The sequence below is a fragment of the Pteropus alecto genome, unplaced genomic scaffold, assembly GCF_000325575.1.
Source record: "Pteropus alecto unplaced genomic scaffold, ASM32557v1 scaffold81, whole genome shotgun sequence".
Taxonomy (NCBI): Eukaryota; Metazoa; Chordata; class Mammalia; order Chiroptera; family Pteropodidae; genus Pteropus; species Pteropus alecto.
The window spans coordinates 18,639,201-18,654,530 of record NW_006433378.1 but is presented as its reverse complement, the minus strand read 5'-3'; the positions used below and the strand labels follow the sequence as shown (position 1 = coordinate 18,654,530).

The window sequence follows — 15,330 nt, the reverse complement described above, 5'->3', positions numbered from 1 at the left end:
TCACTGAACGTTTACACAAAGTCAAGAAGACCTGCCAGGCTGTTCTTTTTAATTTCCTGATGTATTTCCAGTGGGACAAGATCCTGATGACCTGTCCGTATTTCTTCTGCCATAACGAATGCTACAGATCTTTAAAGATGGCCACTTCATACGCTTCCCCTGTCTCCATGGATTCCTCACTGTTCCCTCTAAGTTTTTCTATGTTGTCCCCCCCATGCCTGTTCCATGAACATCACTAAAACTGTTCTTTCTACTTTTTCCTGAATATCCTTGATTTCCAGCATCTCTACTTTTGTCATCTTATTGCCTAGAAGATGACCCTCTTTTCTTCTCCACTAATCTGAAGTCTCAACTGAAAGCCCAGATCAAATTATTTGGACTCGGTGAATCCTACAGTATCCAGGAGGCACGCTGTTCACTCCTAATTTTGAGCAGGCTCTTTTAATTTGTGGCAAGGTGCAACTTTGAAATGTTAACTAATAGATAATTTTGTTCCTGGTAACTGTTGGCCCCCTGTCCCTTCCTTCCTTTTCAGGCAGCTGCCAGAGCATTAGGGTTTTATTAAATTATCCAAAGGTCGATATAGCCAAACCAAAGATTTAATTTTCAGTTTTGGAGTTTCAAAAGTCTGGGCTTTGAATTTCACAAGGCAAGGTCAGAAGGACTTGGGAGTCAAAAAGTCTACTCCGACGCCAGTGAGCTATACACAGGGGAGTGTGTGTGCATCCCTTGGGTCTTCACAGACTTCCCAAATCAGCTCCCATATCCTCAAATCTCCAATGTTCTCTTTTCTCAATGGATTTGTCTGTAGACACACTTACAATTTGTAGTATTCCTTCTTGTTTTCTTTTCAAACTTGCCCCCTTTCCATTTCCTGCCTTATTCACCCCTATTCCTGTTATGGTGGAAAAATCCTGAGTGCCAAAGCAAGGAACCCTGTGAAACGCTGATATTGAGAAAGCAGAATGCTCCGATGACTGGCAGACACATCCTCTCACGGCTCAGATCGTTTCTAATTCTTTGCTCTAAACAAAATTGAAGACCTACTCAAGATTATTCAAAATAATCTTTGATGACAGAGCACTATGCTATGTTTGAATGTAACTCTGAAAAAGTTCAAATAATTGAAGGACATTGCTATAAAAAATCTATTTTTTTCCACTACTTTTTTAAAAAAAAAAAACAAGTCTTTTCAGTGCTACTTACTAAAATGAGAAATAACATTAATGCTGACCTCTGTCTCATTCGAGCAATGAGTAATATTCATTCTTGAAAAGATGAACTAATTAGGAAAAATAAACCAGTCCTGTCCATTTTATTAAGAGATAAATTTCAGGTAGAATTTGAATTTTATGTTTATCAACATTTTAAATATATTTGCATTGTTTTGATTAATGGTGCACTGAATGAGAAGTATAATGATATCTTGTTAAAAGGAAACTTTAAAAAGAAACTTGAACCTATATATACGATTACAAGAAATTAAAAAATAAATGGCAACTTACATTCTTTTATGCAATTAGTTATGATAGGCTTATTTAGCACAGTTCTTTCAAATATAATATATTATTGTATTAGGATAAAGTTCTGTGGGGAACATGAAATGGAAATAAGACTTTAAGGAACATTATAAAACAAGTTACGTATGTACATTTGTATTTTTAAATTGACAGAGGTATCAGCTTTCTTCGGAATTTATATTTCATTGGAAACATTTAAAAGAGTGGTTTAACAGTTTTGCTTTAGACTTTCAATATTTATAGTTCACTGGAAGTCACATCTAACAACTACATAAACTTATGATAAAAAAAAAGTATAGATGTCAACTTAAAAATATGTCAGGTAGGGGTTGCAAAGTCTTTTGGGATTATTTTAGGAAATAGATGAGCAAACAGGGTTGAAGTTCATAAAAATCATCCATACTTATTTAAAAGTGAGATTTCAAATGAGACTAGTAAGCTCCAGGCTGCAGGAGACAGAGAGGGGCGCATGGAAGAGCAGTAGAACGTGGACCTGCCTCTGCCAGACAGTGGGGTCTGGGCTTGAGAATGAGAGACCCTGCAGAGTCCAGTCTGAGAACGGGCAGAACCCAAGCCCTCGCTCCGGTCTGCAGTTCCGGGGAAGCAGGTTATGGGTGGGTGGGAGCAGCAGAGTGGAGACAGCTGCGGGGAGGAAATGCTTGAGGTTTCCTATTCCTTTCATATGGTTCCTCTTAGCGTCCCTTCTGGGTTTTAAGCCCAGCTGCCCACAGTACTTACTCATCTTATTAACGTACCCTGTTGAGTTTACTTCCCTTCCCTGTCTCCCTTTCCCCACTACCCCACTAGATCACCTCCTAAATAAAGTTCCTGCACACAAATTCTATCTCGGGATCTGCCTTTGTGGGCAGCTAAACCAAGATTCGCACATTTTCCTAAATAGAATAAATTTAATTTCAATTCAATTTAGAATACATTTATTGAATGCATATTAGGTTTGTTCTAGGGACACCCAACAACTATTTATGGATTAATTATTTGAATGGAATTGCCAGGATTATCATCTGATCCTCTTTCTAATGAGTGTACATAAAGAGATTTGAGGAAAAACTGTCCTTGAAGAAATTAATCTTAAAAAGATAATATGTGTAGTCAGAAGCTCATGTGTCAAAAGCCAGAAAGCAAACGCAGAGACATGATAAAAGTTGCATATTTAGTACAATTCTTATTTGGAATAACTGTGATTTTTCAGTAGACTTTTTTTTCCTTATGATATTTGCTGCTGCTCCCTCATGGCAGCCAGGAACCATAAAAGAACCCAATTGTACTGTCTGGTTTTAAAGCAGCAGTTAAGCTTTATTTGTAAGGGCAAATAAGAATCATGTTCTATTCTAGAGTTAATAGGGAATAAGTAAAATTTCCCCTTTAACTTTCATTATAGCTCCTGAGAATGCTAGTAATGCAATTATGTAAATGTCTAGCTGAGGTCTGGTGGACTGCCTTTACTATTTAACTGTAAAGTTATAAAATTTCTGATTTGCATATTACTTTTTTTGGTAGCAGTGGTTTAAAGCTTATAAACAAGACTCTGTGTTTTAGAGAAGGGTTTAAAACAGAGGCTTCTGGCTGTGAGAATGTAGAGTTTTACCCAATATTTGGCCTTGAGCTTTGAGCAGAGAGGTATGTTTATAACTACAATTAGAGAAGCCCAAAACTAGAGAGAAATAATAAGTGTGTTAATAAGTTATTATCACGTAGAGCCAGAGGGCTTGGAGGGAAAATTGAGTTTCAAACCTCTCCTGGATGGTTCCTCTTACATGTGTGACCTTGAACAAGTGGTGTCTTCACACTTCATTTGAAAAGATATTCTAAGTCCACCTTGGCACTCAGAATCATCACTGAGGCATTGGTGTCAGTTGATTTGCTTTTTGATGCTCAAAATTCCTGAATAAATTCTTTCTTCAATGTGACAGTGTTTTAAATAAGGAATTGACTAGGTCAGAAGAAAACCCACAGAATGACAAGACAGCGCTGCTGGCTGCTTATGTCTGGGCTGGAAAGAAGCTAAATTATCATCTATTCTTTAAAACTCATTCTTTGGCTCTTACTATGTGCTAGGCATTGTTCTGGACACTTTACAAAGATGACTTCATTCTGTCATTTCATCAGTCTTGTGAGAGGCGCAGGGTTATCTATATCTTACAGACGGAGAAACTGCCCCCTGTGGTCACGTAGCCAACGATTTAAACTATAAGTCAAAGAGCAAAGATTTGTAGTGATTTCTTTTAGCAGCTTTTGCTTAATTTTTATTTGATAATTTTATTAATTGATATATAGCTGTCGCATGCATTTTCATTATATTTTATTGTCGTAAGGATGCTTAACATGAGATCTAGCTTCTTAAATTTTTAAGTGTACAATCTGTTATTGTTGGCTATGGGGACAGTGCTGTACAGCAGATCTCTAGAGCTTACTTATCTTGTTTATGTAGAGTTTTATGCCTATTGATTAGTAACTCCTCATTTCTTCCTCGCCAACCCTCGCCAACCATTATTCCTTCCACTCTTTGATTTCATGAATTTGACTATTTTAGATACCTCATATAAATGGGATCATGCAACATTTGTCTTTCTGTGACTGGCATATTTCACTTAATCAAATGTCCTCGAAGTTCATCCATGTTTTCACATATTGCAGAATTTCCTTCTTTGCAAAGGCTGAATAATATCTCTGCATGTATGTATATACCACATGTTCTTTATTCATTTGTCTGTCATAGACATTTAGATTGTTTCCACATCTTAGCTCTAGCAAACAGTGGTACAATGACTATATCTTTGAGATCTTGATTTCAATTCTTTCAGATAAATGCCCAGGAATGGGATTGCTGGATCATATGGTAATTATATTTTTAATTTTTGAGAAGTCTCCATTCTGTTTTCCATAGTGACTACATCATTTTTTGCATTCCCTCTAATACTCAGTGTGCAAGGATTTCAGTTTCTCCACATCTTTGCCAATACTTGCTATCTTTTTTTTTTTTTTTTTTTTGATAATAGCCGTGCTGATAGTTGTGATATCTCATAGTGGGTTCGATTTGCATTTCTCTTATGATTAGCGATATTGAGCATTTTTTCGTATTGGCTATTTATGTCTTCTTTGGAGAAATGTCTATTTAAGTACTTATTCCATTTTTGATTGAGTTAATAGTTATTTTACTCTTGTAATATTGCTGTAAAATTTCTAACCACTATGTATATATATATCTTCCTCTTTTTCCACCCCCTTTCTTTTGAAGCAAGGCTCTTGGAAACTCTGTGACACTCCAAGATCTCGGAATAATAAGCAACAGAGAAGAACTTAGAATTCAGTCTTTGACTTGCAGGTGAGTGAGTAGGTGCTGCACCGCCTGCCACCGCCCCAGGCTTCCTTGTGTAACAGAAGGTATGACTGAGATGCACGTGTGCTGCGACATGGAGACGAATTGTTCTCAGCATTTTTAAAGTGAAATCGACAAGATCTGTGCAGGTTTCAAAGATGTAAATCCCTTGGGTATAAAAAGTAGTCATGCCACTTTCTTTGGCTCTGCTGGATGCCTTGCTTCCCAGGGAAACCAGCACAGGAATGATTTCAATGTCCACTAGCTAATAAATGGATATAACTATTATTCTTTAAATGAAAACAAAACTCACCCAAAGAATTTTCAAATGACTTTTGAAACAAAAACAAACGAACAATTTTATACAGACAGCCTAGGTAGTTTCGATTTTACAAATCTCTATTCTACCTATTTAGCAGTTTTCTGCCTTTTCCATCAAATTCCTATTCTTGTCGACTTAGCTTTTTATTTACCTAGAAAAGCTTAGTTCATCTGAAAATATGAGACTTCCCTGTACACTACCTTGTTAAAGTTTTTACTAAAAATTATCCCTAAACTTTGCTTCTCCCTGCATGTCCATGAATGACCACAGAAGTCCCATGAATATTGAGTTTGGGGTTACACATAAATTTCAGTGAATAGGCAAATCTGGGAATAATGAACATTGGCTGTATTCTTTTTTGACAGCATTTGCATTTTCAGAGATGCTTCTAGTACATGTGGGTGGGCAGTGGGGAAGCGACTGGGTTTCTTCAAACTTTATCACGTGGGCGATTGCTCATTTATGCTGAACTGCTTACTCTCATTCCTGGGGAGTGGAACAGCCAAATGTGGGCTTGGTTGGGCAGAGTCAACTACAAGCAGAGCCAGAGAATGAGCAAGACTGCACCTCAGGAAAAGGCAAAAGCAGAGGGCCCCAAATATAGTGACCCTCAAGTGCAATGCAAGGGTGGGGGAACCCCTGCAAGGCAGCATTAACTCAGCCAGACACCAGCAGGAGTGAGTTGAAAAGGCTGGGCTCTCCAGAGTTGCCTTTTTCTTCTTTTTTCAGTAACTGGCTGTGTGGGGCAGAAATAGATTTCTCTGGGAAAAAGGCACAGGATTTGGGGCCAGGACAGCACACTGGTTCACACCTAAGCTCGCTGCACACAACCAGTGACATATTATATAAGAATTGTTGGTATTTTCCTCTACTCTTTTGTCTCATCATTAGTCAAATGGACTTGATTTTCTTAATTCTCTGGGACCTCACTCTTTTTCTCTTTCTTCAAGACACTTTTTGTTTGGCACAAACAAAAGTATATGTATGTGCTGTAAACGATTCTCATTTCATCGAGAAAACAGCAGCATATTTAAAATGTACAGCGATTCTGTTATTATACAAGTTTATCTGTTACACTGAGCTCTCCCTTGGGTAAATCTTCTCAAACAGTTTATTTTCTTTTTCAAAATAAAGATTGTGTTTAGCCTTTTGTGTATTTCTCAATCCCATGTCTGTATAGACATTCTTGAACCACGTTTGTTCTTTTAACTGAGAATATTATCTGGTTTCATTGTTTCAACTGGAACTGGTTTTTCCTAGTCCTTATTCTACATACAGTTCAGCCTCATCTCATCATCTCTTCCTGCCGTATTCCAAAACACTTTCCACCTGTACAGGAAAATGTAGTTATATTTTGAACAAAATTGGCAAGCCCTAACGGTCGTGTATTTTCCCACCTTATCGCAGCTTTGTAAAAATTAGGAGAGAACATAGGCAAAGAGTAGGAAAAAATATCTGAAGTGCCATAATATGGTATAGTGAGAAGCCAGATAACAAAGCTGGAAAAGAATGCTAAGAATAAGTTAGAATCTGGTTGAGATAAAGCTTAGAAAAATGTATCTATCACGTAGAAGACCATTTTTTGTTGACGAGGTATCAGGACAATGATATAACAACACATTTGGAGTAGAAAAAGGGTCCCACAACTCTTAACACTACCACATCTCATAAATGTCTCCTGTCATTCCCTGTTGTGTCTGTTATTACTGGATGGTGTTCAGGAGTGTCAGATCAAGTCAGACGGACTTGAGAATAAATTCCAGGCCTGTCATTACTGACTGAACAAGTCATTTAAGATTCTCTCAGCTTTAGTTTTCTTAGCAGTATATGGCCCTAAATAGATAATGCATCTGAAGTGATTAACAAGATATCTGAAGCAAGTTAACTTAAAAATAATTTTTGTAAACATATACTTTTAAGCCCCTGCTATATGCATTTCATAGAGCTTTTGATCTAGCGGGAAGCAGACAACCAAATAAGAACATACGTGGATAGTGGAAGACAGAGAAGGAAAAAACAGGAGAGCATGAAACAGAGAGGTCTGGCCTGATCTAGGGGAGCAGGGAAGGTTCCCCAAGAAAGTGAAGTTGGGCTGAGAAGTAAAGGAGGATTGGGAGTTAGATAAATAAAGAAGGAACTGAGAAAGAATATCTATCTATCTATCTATCTATCTATCTATCCTATAATGCAGGTTAATGTGGCTTTAAGGTAGCATCACAAGACATATTTTTGAATCCATTCCTGAGATGTTCTGTTATACTTATTTCTGTCTGTTTTATAGATCTGTACAATCTGGGTTTAGATTACATAGCAGTGAACAAACAGATAAAAGAACTTTAGAAATAATTAAAGCAGGAGACCTTTGTGACCTTAGACTTGAAAGAAATGCTGCCATTACTGTTAATATTTGGATGAAAAATCCTCATCGTAAATGCAACCTCGGGTGCTTTGAAGGGGTAGTCTGTAGGAAAATGAATTGTCAAAACAAATATACTGCCTTGATATGGGCTGTCTTTGTGTCCCATATCATGGCTTGCCAAGGACACATATCATGCTCAACTGGACCTGCTGTACACGCAAAGGCCCTGTGGTATTGAGAATCACAGGCTTTTGTGGGGAACTAAAGGCTGGTTAGTGTGGCTGGAGCATTGACAGTGAATGAGGGAGGTGCGAGAGCTGAGGCTGAATGTGCGGGCAGAGGCCACGCCTCTCTGCCTTTATCAGAAATGCAAGCAGAGCCAATGCAAGACGTAAAGTCGAGGAGGGGTGTGATCTGCCGTGAGAATGGAATGAAGCGGGCAAGAGTGAATGTTTCCCTCGCTGTCCTTGTAGTGAGAGCTGGTGGTGGCTGCGACTGGATGGTGACAGAAGCAATTGAGAAAAATGGAGAAATTCAGGAGCTACTTAGGTTAAATTGACAAGACTTTGAGGGGGTGGGTATGGTGGATGAGGAAGAGAAAGAGGGAGATGTAAGGACGAGTCCTGGTCTTCTGGATCGGAAGTTGACCATGCGGTGGAGCCTTTCACTGCCAAGGGCAATACCGTAAAGTGCCACCCTGGCAGAGTACCTTCGTTCTTGTTTACACGCAGACCTGTTTCTCAAATCCAAAACCGCAGTGTACATCTTGCCTAAAATCTTACTTTTATTTGTGAAGAAAACATCATATACATATATCTCTGCAAACACGTGTACTCGAAAATATTAAATTTGCCTCAATTGGTCTAAACTTGTCAAAATCTTTATTTAGCATATTATGAACTCATGAAATTAAAAAAATTTAAACTATTTTTATTGTTTCTAAAAATCTGTCTTATATGCTTTGCTCATAGGTTTCTAAACAACTGTAATGTAATCTCCTGGTCAAACACTTATTTTCTTTCCATAGAATGAATTTATGCTCTTAGGATTCAGCATTGTACTAAAGACCCCGAGGCTCTTTCCTGTCTCACCTTCATCATTTCCGCTCTCACCCCAAAGGTATTGTGTTTTCTTGGTCTTGATTCTGTTGGTCCCTCTGCCTTCAATGTCCTCCAAACACTTCTGGCCCAGGTGAACTTTTATTCATCTTTTGAAGCCTCTTTGAAACATCATCTCTTCTGTGGGGCTTTTCTGGATCCCTGTCAGATTGTTTCTAAATTGCCTTATTCTGGTGTGAGTTTATATCACAGACAGACTTGAAATAAAGTGAAGTTGTTTGAACATATTGTTGGTTGCCAAATGGGAGGGGGGTTGGGGTACTGGGTGAGAAAGGTGGAGGGATTAAGATGTACGAATTGCCAGTTATAAAAACAGTCACAAGGATGTAAAGTACAGCCTAGAGAAGGCAATCAATAATATTGTGAGAACTATGTATGGTGTCAGATGAGTACTGGACCTATTGCGGTGATCACTTCATAAGTTATACAAACTTCTAATCATTATGTTATACACCTGGAACTAATATAATGTGTCAACCGTAATTGAAAAAATTAAAATAAAAACAAAAAACTACCCCGATGCTAAAACCCAGGGTTAGGGAGTTCAAATTCTCAGCAACCGAAAATTTAAACTAACTAACTAACTAACCAACTAACATAAATAAGTGAAGTTGTTCCTATCAGTCTCCTCCTTTAGAGCAATAGTTCCTAAAACTGTTTTCATTATTTTTCCTCCCTATCAGTAAGCATTGCTCAGGACACCCTCTGATTTGAACTGGGCTCCTCTAGAAGCAGATCAGCATAAGGACTGAGTGTAAGTCATCTCTGTTGGGAGGGGATTCCAGGAGGTGCCTTTCAGGGGGTGGGGCATTGGGTTGGAGAAAGCCAGAATGTTCCTAAGCAGGTAACCTCTGGGCAACCAGAACTTATTCCCTCTGAGACCTTGGAGAGGCCGTGTGGAACATGCTGAGTTGTTGCACTTTAAGGCAAGGGTGCTGGAGAAATTGTCCCCTAATGCCAGCCAGTCAACGGTTGAGGGCTGCTCCAGGGGGCCTTGCCTCCCCAGCACTTCCGGCCAGGCCTGGCCTGCTCTGCTCCTGTGCCAAATGTACTCTGTAGCCAGAAGGCACACAGAGAGTTGCAGATGTTTGTAGTTGACAGTGATTAGTGAATAGGGAAAAGTGAGTGCTGAATGTACTGATGGTGTCTGCAGTGCTTTCCATATATATGTAGAGTATTTTCTTATTTCTGAGTCATATACAATAATAAAAACGTCTCTCTCCTCCTCTGAAACAATTAAGAGGATGTGGTATTTGAGAAGGAAAAGAGGATATTACCAGAGGGGAATGTGGTAGGGACCTGAGATTTTTATTAAATGTACCTAGAGTTTTTAGCTAATATATTTTAATGGCAAACATATTAAAAATCAGGGTCTAGCATTTATAGTGGCTGTAAGGAAAATGAAAAATAACAAGGCTCTGGAGTCTGACTGTTTTTCGTGCGTAAGTGCCACCAGCAGAAAGAAGGAGTTATAAAATCTTATCATGGAATATGAGAGGCATTAATCACGTAGTTAAAAACAGGATTTTTTTTTTTTCACAAACAATGTAATGCAAAGCCTAGTTTATTGAAGAACTTGGAATTTGGATGGATCCTTAGTTTTGGAATGTTACCCAAAGTCTTAAAATATAGCAAATGTATTTTATGTGAAGTATACACATCAAAGTGGGCTTATTTAATTCCTTCCCAGCAGAGAAAAGGTTCTTTTCATAAGGTTTTCCATGTTTGTAGCACTCATTGTCCTTTGATGTTTTCTACTGAGTTCTCATTTTACTTCTGCTCCTTATTCCCCTTCCTTAGTACTGACTGCTTTTTGAGGTGATGTGATTTCTGAATTTGTGGAATATGTTAGTTGTTCAAGAAATGAATCAGTACTGAACTGCTGTCATACTACCTGAGTTACGAAGTATTGAGGTGATTTGTTGTCCACACACATGTGGACAAAATACCTTTACTTGAGAAAGTATATATAGTTCTCTTCTTCATCTTACAGTTCTTATCACAAATAACATTTTAAAATCAAAGGGAGGTAAAGTATTGGTGGGCTTGTGTTACTTTAAAGAACAAAATCTGACCTCTGGTTGGTTTTTCTCTTTTTCTGTTTTCAAATCATTTTCTTAGCAGAATGCCAATACACTCCAAATGAGTGAAATTTTAAGCTCTACTTCTAACCACTTCATGTTGGTTTTATCTGTAATTAACTTAGTGAAAGGCTCCGATGACAGATTCTTCCTTATTCTTCAATTACTTATGAGGTTCTCTAAGCAGTTTAATTTAACCACTTTATACTGAAAAGTGTCATATGGTAGAGCAAGAATATTACCCAAGAATTCTAGGTGTTTTAACAAGGAATCCCAAAGGGCATTATCAGATGAGCCCACATGGGGAATGTTTGTAAAATCTTGACTGGTGTGGTTAGGTCTGGGGTATATTGTGGTCGAAAGAACACAACACCGAAACCAAAATTAGCTTCAGAGTAACTTAAATCCTTTACATCTCTCAAAAGCAATACTTTTTAAAATTTCTTTTACCTCTTCTCTTCCATTCACTGTGTATATTCTCTGCAGGTGTACTTGGCCTTTATTTTTCAAATGTCCTTCACCTAGGCCAACTCCTCCCCTAACCCCACCCCTCCAATTTCCTATGCTTTCCTCCCCTGCCACCTGTGTGATTCTGTCTAAAAAGCCCTAGTGAACCTGTCTGGCAAAAAACCGAGAGCTCCTTGGAAGGCGGAAAAGAGGAAGACAGACCAAGTAAAGCCAGAACCCTTTTCATAGGGCAGAAGAATGGGAAAGGCAAGGGATCCTCATAAAATAACCTTTGTATTTGAACTATACAGATATGGATATAGGAAAATATTTATCTTTCAGCACCAAGATACTTCATTATTGGCAGGCATAGTTGCCCTTTATAACAGCCACCCTGAGACACTAGAGAGATGCATCCCAAAGTTCCATCCTACACTGTGACTCTTCCAGAAACCCTTGTATATTTATAATTATGTTGCTCATGAGTTCCACAAGTTAAAGACCATTTGAGAATTCTTAGATTTGGTTAAAAACTCTATATGCTATCTATATGCTTTATTTCAAAGACTTCACACTCTTTTTTTCTCTCTATTGAGAACTGCCTCCATTCTCTTAAGCATTTTGGATAAAGTCCTTGGACTTCTTCCAGTTCAGCTATGTTTTCTTTGAGATATGGCAGTCAGAATTAGTCACAGTATTCCAGGTGTATGAGTTAGTTTTGTGTGAGGAACGACAGACTTGTATGATTTACGTTTAGCATATTTTAACCAAACAACAAATTGCAACAGATTGAATGCAGCAGCAGATATAAGAGCCCAGCTCCCTTCTGTTAAGTCATACAATAGAGATTTGCAAAAATCTAAAACTATGTTGCTCTTCTTATTAAATTTTTTTTTTGGAAAAATAGAGTTATTTTTTATAAAAATATTATTTATGATATCATTTAATAGGTTTATTATTGTTATTTAACAATGATTAAATAAATATTTAAAACATTCTTGACTTAAATTTCTAATATAGGAAATATCAATTGATAAAATTCATATAAACAAAAGCCCTTTGGGATTCTCGATGATTTTTGAGAGTGTTAAGGGATGCGGAAGCCAAAAAGTTTGGAAACTTGAATTTTAGAGAATCCAAATATTGTTTTCACATTCTTTGTGCACATGATTATTTACTTCTTCAAAGGTCCTGTTATATTTCTTTCAGTGATTAGGGTATTTATCTTAGAGCACAGAGCAGTTTTCTATTTAGAGTTCCAAGGTAGACTAGAAGACTAACAACAGCAAGAAAATACGATGGTAATAGTATGGCACAGAGAGTCATGTCAATTTTACCTTTTTGTGGTTCAGAGTGGGTACCTAAAATTCAATATTTAGCCTCCAAATAATAATTTTACAAATGGGGGTTATTATTTTGAAAGTACAATCTTTCTTTTTCTGTGGTGGTCATGGGCATAAAGAGGATAAAAAAAAAGTGTTAACCTTGGGAAAGTCATCTAATTCTTAAAAAGTTTGGGAAATTCCGTGCTTTTGAATATGGATTAGAGAGGTCTTCAAATTTTAAAGAGAATTGAACAATACAAGAAAGGAAAGTTTATGACACTAGCCGAGTTATCCTGCTCCCAATATGAATAAAGTGACAGTGATGGAGACATCTCACGGTCTTATTTTACATGCACCTCTCCTCTATGTACATATTAAATAAGACACAAACCGCATTTGACTGAAACCTAACAAGGACCAGCAACTTCTCAGAAAATACAACCAGATACTGTGGAGTCTTTAGATGATCTTTCAAATGGAAAAACAAAACAAAACATTGTGCAACCGACTCAATGTTACTGGAGTTGTAAACCAACTGATTTTGAATACTCAGAGAAATACACCAAAGAACTCTTCTGGATGCAAACAGATGGGATTTAGAGGCAGATTTGAGACTTCTTATGAGAAGTTAGATTTACTGCAAAGTAAAACAATGAAGCTATGACTCTGCCCACAGGGAATGAAACACAGGGAGCTGGTGTGGTAAGCAGAATAATGGCCTTTTGAACATGCCTATGTTCTAATCCCCAGAACCTGTAAACATGTTAGCTCTATGGCCAAAAGGACTTTGCAGATATGACATTAAGGACTTTGAGATGGGGAAGTTATCTTAGATTATTCAAGTAGACCCAAGCTAATCACATAAGTTCTTAAAAGCAGAAAACGTTTCCCAGTTCTACTCAGAGAAAGGGAGATGCGACTACAGAAAAATGCTTACAGATGCAACGTTGCTGGCTTTAAAGATGGAGGAAAGGACCATAAGTTGTAGAATGTGGGTGGACTCTAGAAGCTAGAAAAGGCAAGAAAATGGATTTGTTCCCAGAGCCTCTAGAAAGGAACACAGCCCTGCAGACACCTTGATTTTGTCCTAGTGAGACCCTTACTGGACTTCTAATTTAAGAAATGCAAGATAATAAATTTGCATTGCTTTATACTTCTAAATTTGTGGTAATTTATTATGGTAGAAAAATGAATATTGCTGGCTTGAAATTGATAACCCAACCCCCAGCTCTTCATTTTCTCTTCAAGTACACTGTTTTTGGGCTTATGCCATCTAAATCAGTTGACCAAATAACAAGATAGGAGGTCAATGGGTGACATGTTGCTTTTTTATTTATTTCATGAAAAGTCCATTGGAGCCTACTTCTAAGTCTTTGAGATCAGCAATGAGTAAGGTAGGAAGGCAGCTTCCCAAGAGAAACATTCTAAAAATCTTTTCTTTTGGTGGGTAAAGGGAAAAGGAATAGTGAAGAAGAGTTTTAAAAATTACTTAAATCAATGAAATAATTTATTGTATTCAGATGTGTACATGTAAATTTTAGTTTACAGAAGAGAATGGGTCCCGAGACATGTTAAAAAAATATTCTCGTTAATTTTTATAGACTTGGTCCAATACTATGACAATGGTAGGGAAACATCGAGGTGGAACAAGAATAAAAAAGAAAAACAAACATTTACGAAGCTGCTCGGAGAGAGCAGAGCAGTTCTGTCTCTTCAACCTTATGCAATTTTGTTGACTTAGGGCCAGAGGTGCCTAGAGGAAAGACCAGAATGTACGAATGATAGCAGCAGTGAAAAGGGAATGAGGCAGTTACTCTGGATGTAAAATTGAAGCGCCAGAGCAGTTCGAAGCCAGCCAGGAAGTTTGCCAAACTATGAAAACATCAGCGTTTGCTGCCTTTACATGCTCCCCTGATATGAGGGACCAGGACGGCCTGAGTTATGCTTACATTCAGCGTTTTTCTTTTAAAACTTTTTATACTTTGTCACTGATTTTTATTTTAAAATAAATCATTTAGTTATATGATTGGCTTTAAGTTTCTGAAGAATAATTTTACTACATCTGAATGCCAACAGTTTTCCTGAGAGAGGACAAGAATTTGACTTTAGTTAGACAACCATTCCCCACTGTGTCCATTTGAGGCCTACCTGAATTTCATAAGCCCAGTGGAAAGGGAATAGTTATTTGCCAAAACCTCCTAGAACATGCTGAACATCACGGTAAAAAGAACATAACATCTAGTAAAATTGCTAAGCAAGGAGTTTAGAGCTACCACCCTAATCACTTGCGTCCTATCCAGATGGTGTCCCAAATCCAATATAAATTCCTATCGGGAGACAAGGAAAGCAAACCTTTAACCAGCTGCACATTTTATTTGCAGTCTCAGGGCACTCAGAAAATGCCTCATGAGTGTAAGGTGGTTTAATTACAAGAGCTATGAATTTGGAGAGCCGAAACGGAACCAGAATGGGAAGGAAAAGAGTTTTCTATGTGGTCTGAATCATACTCCCCAACGAGAAGGTCAGCATTTTTAACTAGTCCTGGACTTCTTCTAACTAGTCTAGGAAGATTCAATTAATTTGGTTAATTTCCAAGACACAAGAAGCTTCCATGAACTTGATCTCCCACTTGATGTTTGTACATCGAGGGTTTTATTTCTTCTGTCTCTCAAAGTCTGAAATAATACTTTAGACAGTATTTTAACTATAAGGTGACATTGGCAGACACTGTTTCATATGCAGACAATATCAATTGTCATTAACTATGATCAAGTAAGCTGCAAACCCATGAACATGGAGTAAAATGCTGGTACTCTGACCT

General features: G+C 37.7%; 1 long non-coding RNA gene and 1 pseudogene across 5 annotated transcripts in view; one reads left to right on the top strand and one right to left on the bottom strand.

Annotated features, from left to right (window-relative positions):
- LOC107195419 overlaps positions 1-15,330 on the top strand; it is a 279,224-nt gene that overhangs the window by 107,204 nt on the left and 156,690 nt on the right. For 4 of the 5 annotated variants that reach the window (XR_003045212.1, XR_003045214.1, XR_003045215.1 and 1 more), the window contains exon 3: positions 4,777-4,863. This is a non-coding gene — a long non-coding RNA (uncharacterized LOC107195419). Of the gene's footprint in view, positions 1-4,776; positions 4,864-8,565; positions 8,658-15,330 lie in introns of all 5 variants that reach the window. The other variant, XR_003045213.1, reaches the window with a different exon arrangement.
- LOC102894379 lies at positions 7,394-7,704 on the bottom strand (annotated as a pseudogene).